Below are 12,382 nucleotides of genomic sequence, written 5' to 3' on the forward strand. Positions count from 1 at the left end.
CATGAACCCTAAAAAACACTGGCTAACACAAATGTGGTTACTGGTTGGCTTGAAAACAGCAATGTCAATTACAAAGCCTCCAACTGATGACAGAGACATGAACACTATCTGAACACAGGACAGGAGGTGAAAAGGTGAAAGGATGAGCTGGTTTAAACTACAGGAGATGTCTTGTCTACGTGAAACTGAGACTAACTTGATGGTATGATCAGGGTAGAACACTGCTGTAATGCCTGATTCAGATAAGAAACTGATCCTAGGGCTGAGCCTAAGTGCAACTCCTACCAGGAGCGGCGTTTCACGATGCTGGTAGTGTCTAGTATGTGGTTGCTATGGAGAGCTCACCTGGCCAATCCCTAGCCACTTGGCTAGGTCTCGTGCGTTGGCCAGGGCCGTGGACAGGCCCACCACCGGACCAGTATTGCAGGTGTGGGAGGAGATTAAGTTGGTCCTGGACACTATGACCACCAGCACAGGACCTCTGTCCTCCCCTGGGAAACAGGCACAGTGGTATGGTCCAGTGTGAGACACAGTGGTACGATCCAGTGTGAGAAAGTTTGACAAAACATTTCACTATGGAGAGTAGTATTATTATTTACTCTTTAGAATTCTATAAGAATGTTGTTTGTATGAGGGTTAAAGTTAAGGCTCTATAGAACGTTGTTAATATGAGGGTTTATGAGGGTTAAAGTTAAGGCTCTATAGAACGTTGTTAATATGAGGGTTTATGAGGGTTAAAGTTAAGGCTCTATAGAACGTTGTTAATATGAGGGTTTATGAGGGTTAAAGTTAAGGCTCTATAGAACGTTGTTAATATGAGGGTTTATGAGGGTTAAAGTTAAGGCTCTATAGAACGTTGTTAATATGAGGGTTTATGAGGGTTAAAGTTAAGGCTCTATAGAACGTTGTTAATATGAGGGTTTATGAGGGTTAAAGTTAAGGCTCTATAGAACGTTGTTAATATGAGGGTTTATGAGGGTTAAAGTTAAGGCTCTATAGAACGTTCTGTTAATATGAGGGTTTATGAGGGTTAAAGTTAAGGCTCTATAGAACGTTCTGTTAATATGAGAGTTTATGAGGGTTAAAGTTAAGGCTCTATAGAACGTTCTGTTAATATGAGGGTTAAAGTTAAGGCTCTATAGAACGCTCTGTTAATATGAGGGTTAAAGTTAAGGCTCTATAGAACGCTCTGTTAATATGAGGGTTTATGAGGGTTAAAGTTAAGGCTCTTAGAACGTTCTGTTTGTATGAGGGTTTATGAGGGTAAAAGTTTAGGCTCTATATAATGTTCTGTTTGCTGCGGTTCTGCCTTTAGCGACTCACGCCGTCCCACTTCTCCGGCGTGGTCACGATCAGGTCGGCCGCGGCGATGGCCCGCATGTCTGGAGTCACATCACCTGTCAGCTCCACGACCCTAGGGATGAGGAGAGAGGGGAGGAGGGAGAGGGAGGGGAGAGAGAAAGAAAGAGACAATAGATGGATGGATGGATATACCACAGCTGATGGTCATTGAGAGATGTGAATGCAACAGAAATGCCATGGTTATAACCAAGTCTCACTCACTTCTTCCCCAGCTTTTCCTCTATCCTGATCTGCCAGTCCTCAATCCTCTCCCTGACCAGAGCTTTCAGAGGGGCACCACCTGAGAACACTACCTGAGAACACACACAGAGCAAGGATATAAACAGAGAGAAATGTATAGCGATATAGAAAGAGAAAAAGAGAGATAGAGTGAAGGGGGGGCAGACAGACCTTGGAGGTAGGGTATTGGATGAAGACTCGGAACATGGCCAACTCGGCAGTGATGGTTTTACCGGAGCCCGTTGGCGCCCCCAGCAGGATGTTGGTGTCGGTGTGGTAGAGCGTGTGGAAGATCTGTGTCTGGATGGGATTGAAGTGGGTGAACTTGTACAGACTCTCGTACTCCGGGTTCCCCATGGCGGTGATGGGCAACGGCTGCAGCTCCAGCAGCTCTGAGAATCCACAGGGCAACGTTGAGACAACGTATGGGTACATTTGTCAAGGAAAAAAGACAAAGGAAGGTGTATGTGTGAAGTATGAAGAGTTGTTTCATCTGTGCACCTCTGAGGGTTGGTCTGTCTGTGTTTGTGAGTCTGTTGTACAGTACCAGTATGTGGGGGATGTCTCTCAGGCAGGATGAGGTGTTGGAAGTGGATGATGCAGACAGCCTCTGAGCCCAGCCAGCGGTCTGACACAGCTCTGATATAGTAAAACACACACAAGGTAAGAAAGACTAGGCTCAACCATATCCACTGGTACAGGGTCAGAGTTATTCCATAACCATAATGGTTAAGGTTAGGATTAAGGGTCAGGTAATCTGATACTAGATCTGTAGTTAGGGGCAACTTCTGCCGCAAGGGAACACAGGAGTGGCTCTCAGACACATTCTGGAAGTTAATGGTACCTAGAAACCACCTGTTTCTTCTGTAGGAGCAGGTACTCTGAATGGTAGATGTGATTGTTGATGGGGTCCTCCACCCACAGCCACCAGGGCTCACCCACTGAACCATGACACTAAGAGAGGAGAGAGGAGAGGCAGAGGAGAGAGGAGAGGCAGAGGAGAGAGGAGAGGCAGAGGAGAGAGAAGAGAAGAGAGGAGAGGAAGGCAGAAGCATGAAGAATCAGTGGCATTAGAAGGTCAGAGCACTCCCAGGTTGTTTAACCAGATTGTAGCAATTCAAATCAAAGCAATGTAATTGTGTATTTGTTAGTAGTGTGTTGTGGTGCATGTGTATGTGTGTAAAACCTTCAGGAATGGGTTTTGGGGTGACTCCAAACAGAAACATCAGCCCTATCCTCTCCTCTCTCCCCAGTAGGAGGTGCACTGTACTGTGTATCTCTCTACATTTCTCTGCTCGGCACTGACCCCCTGTAGAACACTGTACACTAATTACTTTACACTGCTGTGGAAACAACTGCTGGCTGGCTAACAGACCACAGGTCCAGGAGACTGGTTTATGACACATGGAGAGAGGAGACAGTCCAGTTTCCACAGACAAACACACTAAAACAACAGCTATAATGTCATCTCCTGGCCTGGTCCCTAGCCCTCTTCTGTAAATGTCTAAAGATATCAGGGACACTACTCTTGAGTAGGGCTAGGAGTTAGTCCCAACCATGTGACCTGAACCAGGAACAATTCTGGGTCCTACTCATGATAAATGCACAACATTAGGATGACCCCAAAATAGAAAAACACTAAAGGGAGTGGGGAACCACAAATTAATATTAGAGAGAAGGAGATATCATGTGTCTCTACATGTGTCGTGGCTAGCTTACATATGCAGCAGGGATCACTGGCTAAGCTGGGGGTGTTCCATTACAACTCTCCCATGAGCAGAGCATGCATCGCTAATCACACAAACATTAATCTTCATACACAGCCTGGCTACAACGGGCCTCCTTTTCCACCCTGACTCCCTTACAAACTACAGGAGTCATCTGCCTCAATGATATTCTCCAATCTCCATAGAGATCCTGTAGCCTAACTCACATGTAGTATTAAAGCCGCAGGATAATAGGTGATAGGTGAATAGGTGATGCACCTAAACACTGATCTAGAATCAGCCATCTCCCCTTTAAAAATACCTTAATTTTAACCATCAAAAGAAAAAAGAAAAAAAGTCTTTGAGGAGAGGGAAACACAGTGATGGGAATCAGACGCTGCAGGGTTGTTTCAGCAGCTGGCTGCTCCACCTCGTTTATTTTCAGAAGCTACAGAGGTAGAACAGCAGCCAGATTCCCACTTTTCACTCATTACTCTGCCACTGGCTGGGGGAGGAGAGGAGCAGGGCCACTGGGGGAGAGGATAGCTCCATACTGACAGACCACTGACACTTCACACTAACACATTTCTACTGTTAACAGCATTTAGACACACTTAAAGAGTGCTCTGATAATGCCTACTGTTTGTGTGTGTGTGTGTGTGTGTGTGTGTGTGTGTGTGTGTGTGTGTGTGGGTGTGTGTGTGTGTGTGTGTGTGTGTGTGTGTGTGTGTGTGTGTGTGTGTGTGTGTGTGTGTGTGTGTGTGCGTGCGTGCGTGCGTGTGTGTGTGTGTGAGGGAGCGAGAGAGACATCGAGGTGATCCTAGGTGAGGTCGACATGGTTACCTGGTCGTGCCACTGGAAGTCGGGGGTGATCTGGAGGCGGACCCTGAGCACGGTGCGTGTGATAGGTTGGATGGTGGCCTCCATCAGTATGGAAGGGATCTGGTGGATACACTGCTTCACCTTCAACCCGATGTTCACGTGGTGGAGCATGTGACCTGGGACACACAGAGAGAGAAGGGGAAGTGGTGTTACTACAGCATGCTGCACACACACACACACACACACACACACACACACACACACACACACACACACACACACACACACACACACACACACACACACACACACACACACACACACACACACACACACACACACACACACACACACACACACACACACACACACACACACACACACACACACACACACAATAGAATTCATGTCTAATTTGGTAGTACACCACACCTGGCCCAGTATTGTCTCACCTATCTCGTCCTTCTGCATATCTTTCAGTTTGTCCACAGTGAGTTTCTTCTCCTCCAGACGAGCCAGCACGTTGTGAGGCAGGATGGAGAACTGTCTCAGGGGATGAGCGAAGCCCCACAGACGCTTGTCTATCACTTTACACAGGTTGAGCAGGCGGTAGGTCATGGCAGGCCAGCACTTTCTCAGAGCAATCTCAAACAGAGCCCTGACGATACGAGCTGCGTTCTACACAGGGACGAAATACACACACACAGTTACAATTTGAGTGACATTCTATAGTAGAAAAACAAGGACAGACAGATAGTCACAAGTAGTGTATTACAGCAGGTGTAAAAAGACAGACAGGCTACTGCCAGACTTAGAGCAGTGTTCTACAATGGGTACAGCAGGACAGAGAGAGTCATGCAGAGACTGAAATAATCCAACAAGATGTAGGACGATTAATCATGTCTGATTGAGAGCCGCAGGACTGGTATGATCAGGCTATGTTCTGAAACATGGGTCAGGCCTGGCTGTGCGATGATGGATTGCTTATGTCTGTCCTGACAGATGGGTCAGGTGGTTGGCGCTGCTCGCTGATAAACTGGTCAGATCTGACGTGGCTGGGCTCTGATTGATTTGGGCAGGTGTTAATGATATGATGGATTGGTAGAGTCTGGCCGTGCTGGGATTGATTTGTTGGGCCTGGCTTTGTTGTGATGGATAAGTCGAGGCGAGGCTGCTATCTGTGATAGATTGGTCAGATCTGCTTGTGTCCGGAACATGTGGTTGAGTGGGAGGATGGACAGAGACAGGCAGGCAGACAGACAGACAGAGACAGGTATATAGACAGGCAGAGACACAGAAACACCAGCTGGGCCAGATGTTGGTCTGCTGCTGGTTAAAAGGCCACTAGGGCAACCACACTCCTACATCAAACCCTCTGGAGAGAAAACCCTACTCACACCCTTACTGAGCCTACACTCATACTCCAAATAACAACCAACAGCCAAAACACATCAGGCCTCACAGTCTGAGTCACAGCACCAGCATAGTTCCAACCAGGGAGATTATTGAGATTGACTAACTTCATGATGAAGCTGCCTTCCTTCTCCAGTTATTTTGTGTGCATGTGTCTTTAAGAGCATGCAGTAAACACAGGTGAACTGTGGTCTAAGTTCTCTCAGCGCTCATGTACAATAATCTACTCTCTCAGGAGAACTCCTGGTGTCCTGCGGTCAAGTGCACCGGCCTGCAGAACTGCTCTATCTATCATCCAGTTGCTAAAGCCATTGAGGAGTGTGTGGGTATGCATGAGAGACAGGGAGTTAGCCCCTGTCAGTGTGTGTGTGTTTGTGTGTGTGCGTGTGTGTGTGTGAGAGAGAGAGATGGTGAGTCTGCGTGTTTGTGAGTGTGCGCACATATATGTATGTATGCAACTTTATCTCTGTGCTTGTGTGTGTGTGTGTGTGTCTCTGTTGGTGTGTAGTGGCAGTATCATGCGGCAGCAGGACCTGTCAGTCCTCAGTCTGGATTAACCATCAGATCCCCTCTATTCCACTATGGCTGCCTGCCTCCCGGCCACAGCCATCCAAACCGGCTGCACATCTGAAATCGGGCAAAATAGGAGCAAAGAGGGAATTTGCTGTGAACAATTCCAAATATTCAGCCACATGGAATCAGTTACCGCGGAAACCATGGATAGATGGGTCCAGCAGAGGATGGGAAGAGGGGATGGGAAGAGGGGATGGGAAGAGGGGATGGGATGCGGGGAGAAAAAAACTCCAAATGCAAAAAAGATTCCAGGCATTGTGAAATATGCACGAGCCAAACATATTACATTCCATCAGATATATCAAACCATTTGATTTTCATAAAGAGCATAATGCCGAAATGCCGGCATGGCAGATTAACTGTGACAGTTCATGAAAGCCTCATGATCCCTCTGAAACAATGGAGATTTTGGTACAAACAGGAAACCCGTTTATGGATGTGTACTATATGATTAGTTAAGACACCATTTCTAAACCCCTATCAGTACAACAGTCTGCTCTAGGACGCGGGCGGCATGTGCTGCTGGCTGAGGGAAGGGGAAGTCTTGGCAGGGGCTGCGGCTTAGCAGGGGACACAGGGGTAGAGCTGAACCCCTCAGAGGGGCTAGGCTAGCTCAGTTTGGAGGTGAAGCAGAGTATGTACACAAGTTGAAGTTTCTTCAGGTATGGTTCAGTTTATATGAGTGTGTGTGTGTATGTGAGAAACAGATGGAGAGAGAGCATATGTGTGTGTAATGTGTGTGGTGCTGTGCCTGTAGCCTACCTGTGCTACGTAGGACAGGTCTGAGATGAGGGAGAAGCTGTCCACCTCTCCCCGGCCGATGTAGGTCTGCAGTAGGATGTTGATCTTGCCGTATCTGTTCTCCACTCCGCCTGCAGTAGGCAGCTCACAGTAGTTACAAACCATCTGCTCTAGTTCCTCCATCTCCTTATCACGCACCTGGAAAACACACACACACACACACACACACACACACACACACACACACACACACACACACACACACACACACACACACACACACACACACACACACACACACACACACACACACACACACACACAGAGTCAGGAGTCTTTCCACCTGGGTACGCAAACTATATCAAGACGTTGCTATACTGTTGAGCAGGTGTCCTGCAGCAGTCTATAATGTGTGATGAGTGATCTCTCAGTGTGACCTGTGACCTCTCACCTTGACCTGTTCAAACTCCTCGGCCTTGGAGACGATGCTGAGGATGTCAGCCTCTGTCTTCTGGGAGTTGAACAGCTCGTTGAACGTCTGCATGGAGAAGGAGGTGGACTAACACACACATGACATAAGGAACAGCTGTTATCTAGTTGTATATTGCATGTTACTGTACCACCATTCATGATGAGTTTTTTTGTAGATAATACCATGCCATATTACACCTACACAGAAGGGTATATATACCTGGTTACAATAATATAATACATTGGAACATTAGGAACACCTTACTAATATTGAGTTGCATCCCCTTTTGCTCCCAGAAAAGTATCAATTTGTCGGGGCATGGACTCTACAAGATGTCGAAAGCTTTCCACAGGGATGCTGGCCCATGTTAATTGAAATACATTCCAGGTATTTCATTGAAACTGGTTGAGAGAATGCCAAGAGTGTGCAAACCTGTCATCAAGGCAAAGAGTGGCTACTTTGAAGAACCTAAAATCTAAAATATATTTTGATTTGTTGAAAACTTTTGTGGTTACTACATGATTCCATGTGTGTTATTTCATAGTTTTGATGTCTTCACTATTATTCTACAATGTAGAAAATAGTAAATATAAAGAAAAACCAATGAATGAGTAGGTGTGTCCAAACTTTTGACTGGTACTGTATGTCATGGAAAGAGCAGGTGTTCTTAATGTTTTTTTTTCACTCAGTGTACAATATAACATAGTACATATAACATAATATCATGTTATGGAACTCTGGTGTACCTCCATGGTGTTGTATTTGATGTAGAAGTGACTGGCGGTTCTGCCCAGGTCAGTGGAGGCGAAGTATCCTGTCCTCTCCTCGAAGCGGATCATCCTGGCCTTGTCCAGCTTCCTGGCTGCCATCACCACCAGTTCCTAACAGTACAGCTCCAGACCTGGTCCATCTAACACAGAGACAGAACAGTTTAACCCTACCATCACCACCAGTTCCTTACAGTACAGCTCCAGACCTGGTCCATCTAACACAGAGACAGAACAGTTTAACCCTGCCATCACCACCAGTTCCTTACAGTACAGCTCCAGACCTGGTCCATCTAACACAGAGACAGAACAGTTTAACCCTACCATCACCACCAGTTCCTTACAGTACAGCTCCAGACCTGGTCCATCTAACACAGAGACAGAACAGTTTAACCCTGCCATCACCACCAGTTCCTTACAGTACAGCTCCAGACCTGGTCCATCTAACACAGAGAGCTAGACAATAAGAGAAGAGAGTGCACAGTATGTGTGTACATGTGTGCACATGCATGTGTGTGTGCCTTGTGGTTGATCCCGTAGGCCAGAGGGTTGGCTCTCATTCGGATGTACAGGTAGGTGTAACTCAGCCACCTCACTGCTTCCTCCACATTAGTCACAGTCCCTAGTGATACCTGCAGAGAGAGGGAGAAAGAGAGAGAGATCAATATCATCACATTCACCTTCAGTCATTTCAGCCCCCTTAAAGCACCTGGTGGAGATTCCATACTCAGCATTGATTCCTTCTCAATAAGACCTCATTGAATCTTTGAGGTGGGTGCCATCTAGTGGTGACTTACTGTACTGTGTTCATTTCGTGAAAAGGGTATTGGATGGAGATGAGAACAGAACATGATTGAAGGGGGCCAGAGTGGCATCTGCTGTCAAACACAGATCGCCGTGAAATATCTTTCCAATAAAGACAAATATTGTTTACTTTTGTTTTGGTCCACCAGCTTCAAACAGCTGCAAAAACAATATTTTTTGTTATTGAAAATACATTTCACAGCGATTTAGATGGTACAATGATTCCTGACACTATTCAGTGCTTGTTTTCTCACATAAACTGAAATTGAGTGAACAGTGTAGAATTTTAGCAACCAGGAAATGACAGAGCGATCTCCACTAGATAAAACAGCCACTAAGTCAGAACAGCTTTCTCAGTTTGATAACAGATGCCCCTTCGGCGGGAGAAATCAATCGGCCAATATCACAGCCAATCACAACACTGGCTGGTTAATAATAATGTGAAACACTAATGTTCCACTATAAGCCCCAGATACATTATGGACATTTATGAAATTACAATCCCAAAATAAAATTAAAAGTCAATTATTTTTAACATTGCTGTTAGCAATAAGCATTATCACCTGTATCCCAACTGATGCAGCATAGTGGCTAGAAATAAATATGTTGAAGCATGGGATCTGCATTTACCCTATTGGGCTGATCATTCATAATGATGAATTTTACCTACCTGTTACCTGTTAGGGTAACTTGGGGTAAAACACTAACCGGGGTAACACACCACCTGCCTGTACTTCTCACAGAAACCCCTTTCCCTGATTGCCACTACTCTTGAACAACTAAGAGTTACAACTGCCTCATGGCCATTTTTTAAATCACTCCCCAAAATATTTAGAGTTAGAGTGGCATTTTAACCCAAGTTACCCTATAATTGCCCTGTGTTACATTGAGCCCACTCTCCCCTATGCACTCTGAGTGAGAATGACTGCTGAGTTTAGCCATGCTGCTGCTGCTGCAGTTTATATTTAGCAGTTATAAAGAAATAAAGTAGGAGTTATAAAGAAATAAAGTAGGAGTGGAAACGTCTGTTTTTCCCACGATGACATTATGAATTGTTGTGCATTGACTGCTTGTCAGAATGCATGTTCCCCTCCCTATGGCTCTCGCAACTTCAATGTGCCTTGAGAGGAATATTTACCTTGGATAGAACACACCACAACAAGGCGACTACGTAAATACAAAAACTATTTTACTATGGGGTTGTTTTCAGAGGAAAAGTACATTTGGACTGTTCTAGCATCTTCAATGTTTCATTTTTCTTTTGTGTAGCAGCAATTATTTTGGCGTGGTGCAGCGCCACAGCTAAATGACTGCAGTGGAAACACTGGTATGATTGTGAAAGGAGAGGTCCTGAAGATGTGTGATCGGTTGGTAAGAGCTATGTTATTGACGGTGGCGTGTGTGTCCCTACCTCAGCGTTGAGGTTGTCAGCTATGGTCTCTAGGAACTGGCTCTCTATGGGGTTCTGCTGCGTGAGCAGGGTGAGGTAGTGGCTCAGCTTGTCATGTGCCGTGATGATGGTGCCCTCGCCATACTTGTCGAACTGGGGCCGCCCGACACGCCCGAAGATCTGCATCACGTCCAGGATGCCCAGGTCCACCAGGGTACCACGCTTAGCATCGTAGATTTGGGTGCCCTGTTGTTACCACGGGAACAAGAGAGGCCGGATATGAGTGGCTTTGGAGAGATAATACAGTCCTTATGGGCAAACGTCTGCATGTTTTAGTACAGACACCTACACGGACTTACCGTCTTCTAAGCGTGAACGGCACATGATACAGAGTTACAAGTTCATACCTCAATCAGACGGAAAAACTCCCTCACACATACAAACTAACAAACTACCACAAGCACATGCACCCAATGAAAGTAAGCATTTTGTTGAACAGTGTATACCATGTGTATCCTGTTCATATGACTAACAGAACTTGAAAGACGCGCACACAAACCGACCTTGATGATGACAGCGTGTTTAGGCAGGTTGACTCCCCAGGCCAGTGTGGCAGTACAGCACAGAACCTTGAGGTAACCCCTGGAGAACATGCTCTCCATCAGGCTCCGGTCAGCACGCAGCATCCCAGCGTGGTGGATCCCAAAACCATCTGGGAACATCTGCTTCATCTGCTTGTTCCTATAACGCTGGATCTGGGGGAGAGAAGGAGAGGGAACAGTCAGAGGTGGGAGGGAAGGATTGAGAGAACACAATCAGGAGAGAAGGAAAGAGAGAACCAATCAGCACAGCCTGGGTATGTAGAAGAGAGAAGAAGGATGGAGAGGGAGTATTGTTTTAACTTCTACTTGGTCACAATCCCGGATCCGGGAGCACCCTCATCAGTAAAAAAGCTGACTAGTATAGCCTAGCATAGCGCCACAAGTAAATACTAGCATCTAAATATCATGAAATCACAAGTCCAAGACACCAGATGAAAGATACACATCTTGTGAATCCAGCCATCATTTCTGATTTTTAAAATGTTTTACAGGGAAGACACAATATGTATTTCTATTAGCTAACCACGATAGCAAAAGACACACCTTTTTTTCCCCACAATTGTTTTACTGCATAGGTAGCTATCACAAATTCGACCAAATAAAGATATAAATAGTCACTAACCAAGAAACAACTTCATCAGATGACTGATAACATATTTATTGTATAGCATATGTTTTGTTCGAAAAATGTGCATACTTCAGGTATAAATCATAGTTTTACATTGCAGCCACCATCACAACTCTCACCAAAGCAACTAGAATAACTACAGAGAGCAACGTGAATTAACTAAATACTCATCATAAAACATTTATGAAAAATACACAGTGTACAGCAAATGAAAGCCAAAGATCTTGTGAATCCAGCCAATATTTCAGATTTTTTAAGCGTTTTACAGCGAAAACACAATATAGCATTATATTAGCTTACTACAATAGCCAACCACACAACAGCATTGATTCAAGCCAACAATAGCGAAAACGAATAAACCAGCAAAAGATATTAATTTTTTCACTAACCTTCTCAAACTTCTTCAGATGACAGTCCTATAACATCATATTACACAATACATATAGAGTTTGTTCGAAAATGTGCATATTTAGCGGCACAAATCGTGGTTATACAATGAGAATAGTAGCCAAGCTGCAAAGAAAATGTCGGGAGAAATCTTGGGAGAGGCACCTAATCTAATCAATAACTAATCATAAACTTGACTAAAAAATACAGGTTGGACAGCAAATGAAAGATACATTAGTTCTTAAAGCAACCGCTGTGTTCGATTTTTAAAATTAACGTTACTACGACATACAGCGTGCGTTAAAGCGAGACCGCACCTAAATTAATGGCGGAATAGTAGGTCAACATTTTTCAACAGAACTGTCACGTTCCTGACCTATTTCTGTTAGTTTGTTATATGTGTTAGTTGGTCAGGACGTGAGTTTGGGTGGGCATTCTATGTTGTCTGTTTCTATGTTGGTTTAAGGGTTGCCTGGTATGGCTCTTAATTAGAGGC

General features: G+C 45.1%; 1 pseudogene; it reads right to left on the minus strand.

The window, feature by feature from the left end:
* LOC129837154 (activating signal cointegrator 1 complex subunit 3-like) overlaps positions 1-12,382 on the minus strand; it is a 277,375-nt pseudogene that overhangs the window by 63,196 nt on the left and 201,797 nt on the right.

Source organism: Salvelinus fontinalis, chromosome 38, assembly GCF_029448725.1.
Source record: "Salvelinus fontinalis isolate EN_2023a chromosome 38, ASM2944872v1, whole genome shotgun sequence".
NCBI classification, from domain to species: Eukaryota; Metazoa; Chordata; class Actinopteri; order Salmoniformes; family Salmonidae; genus Salvelinus; species Salvelinus fontinalis.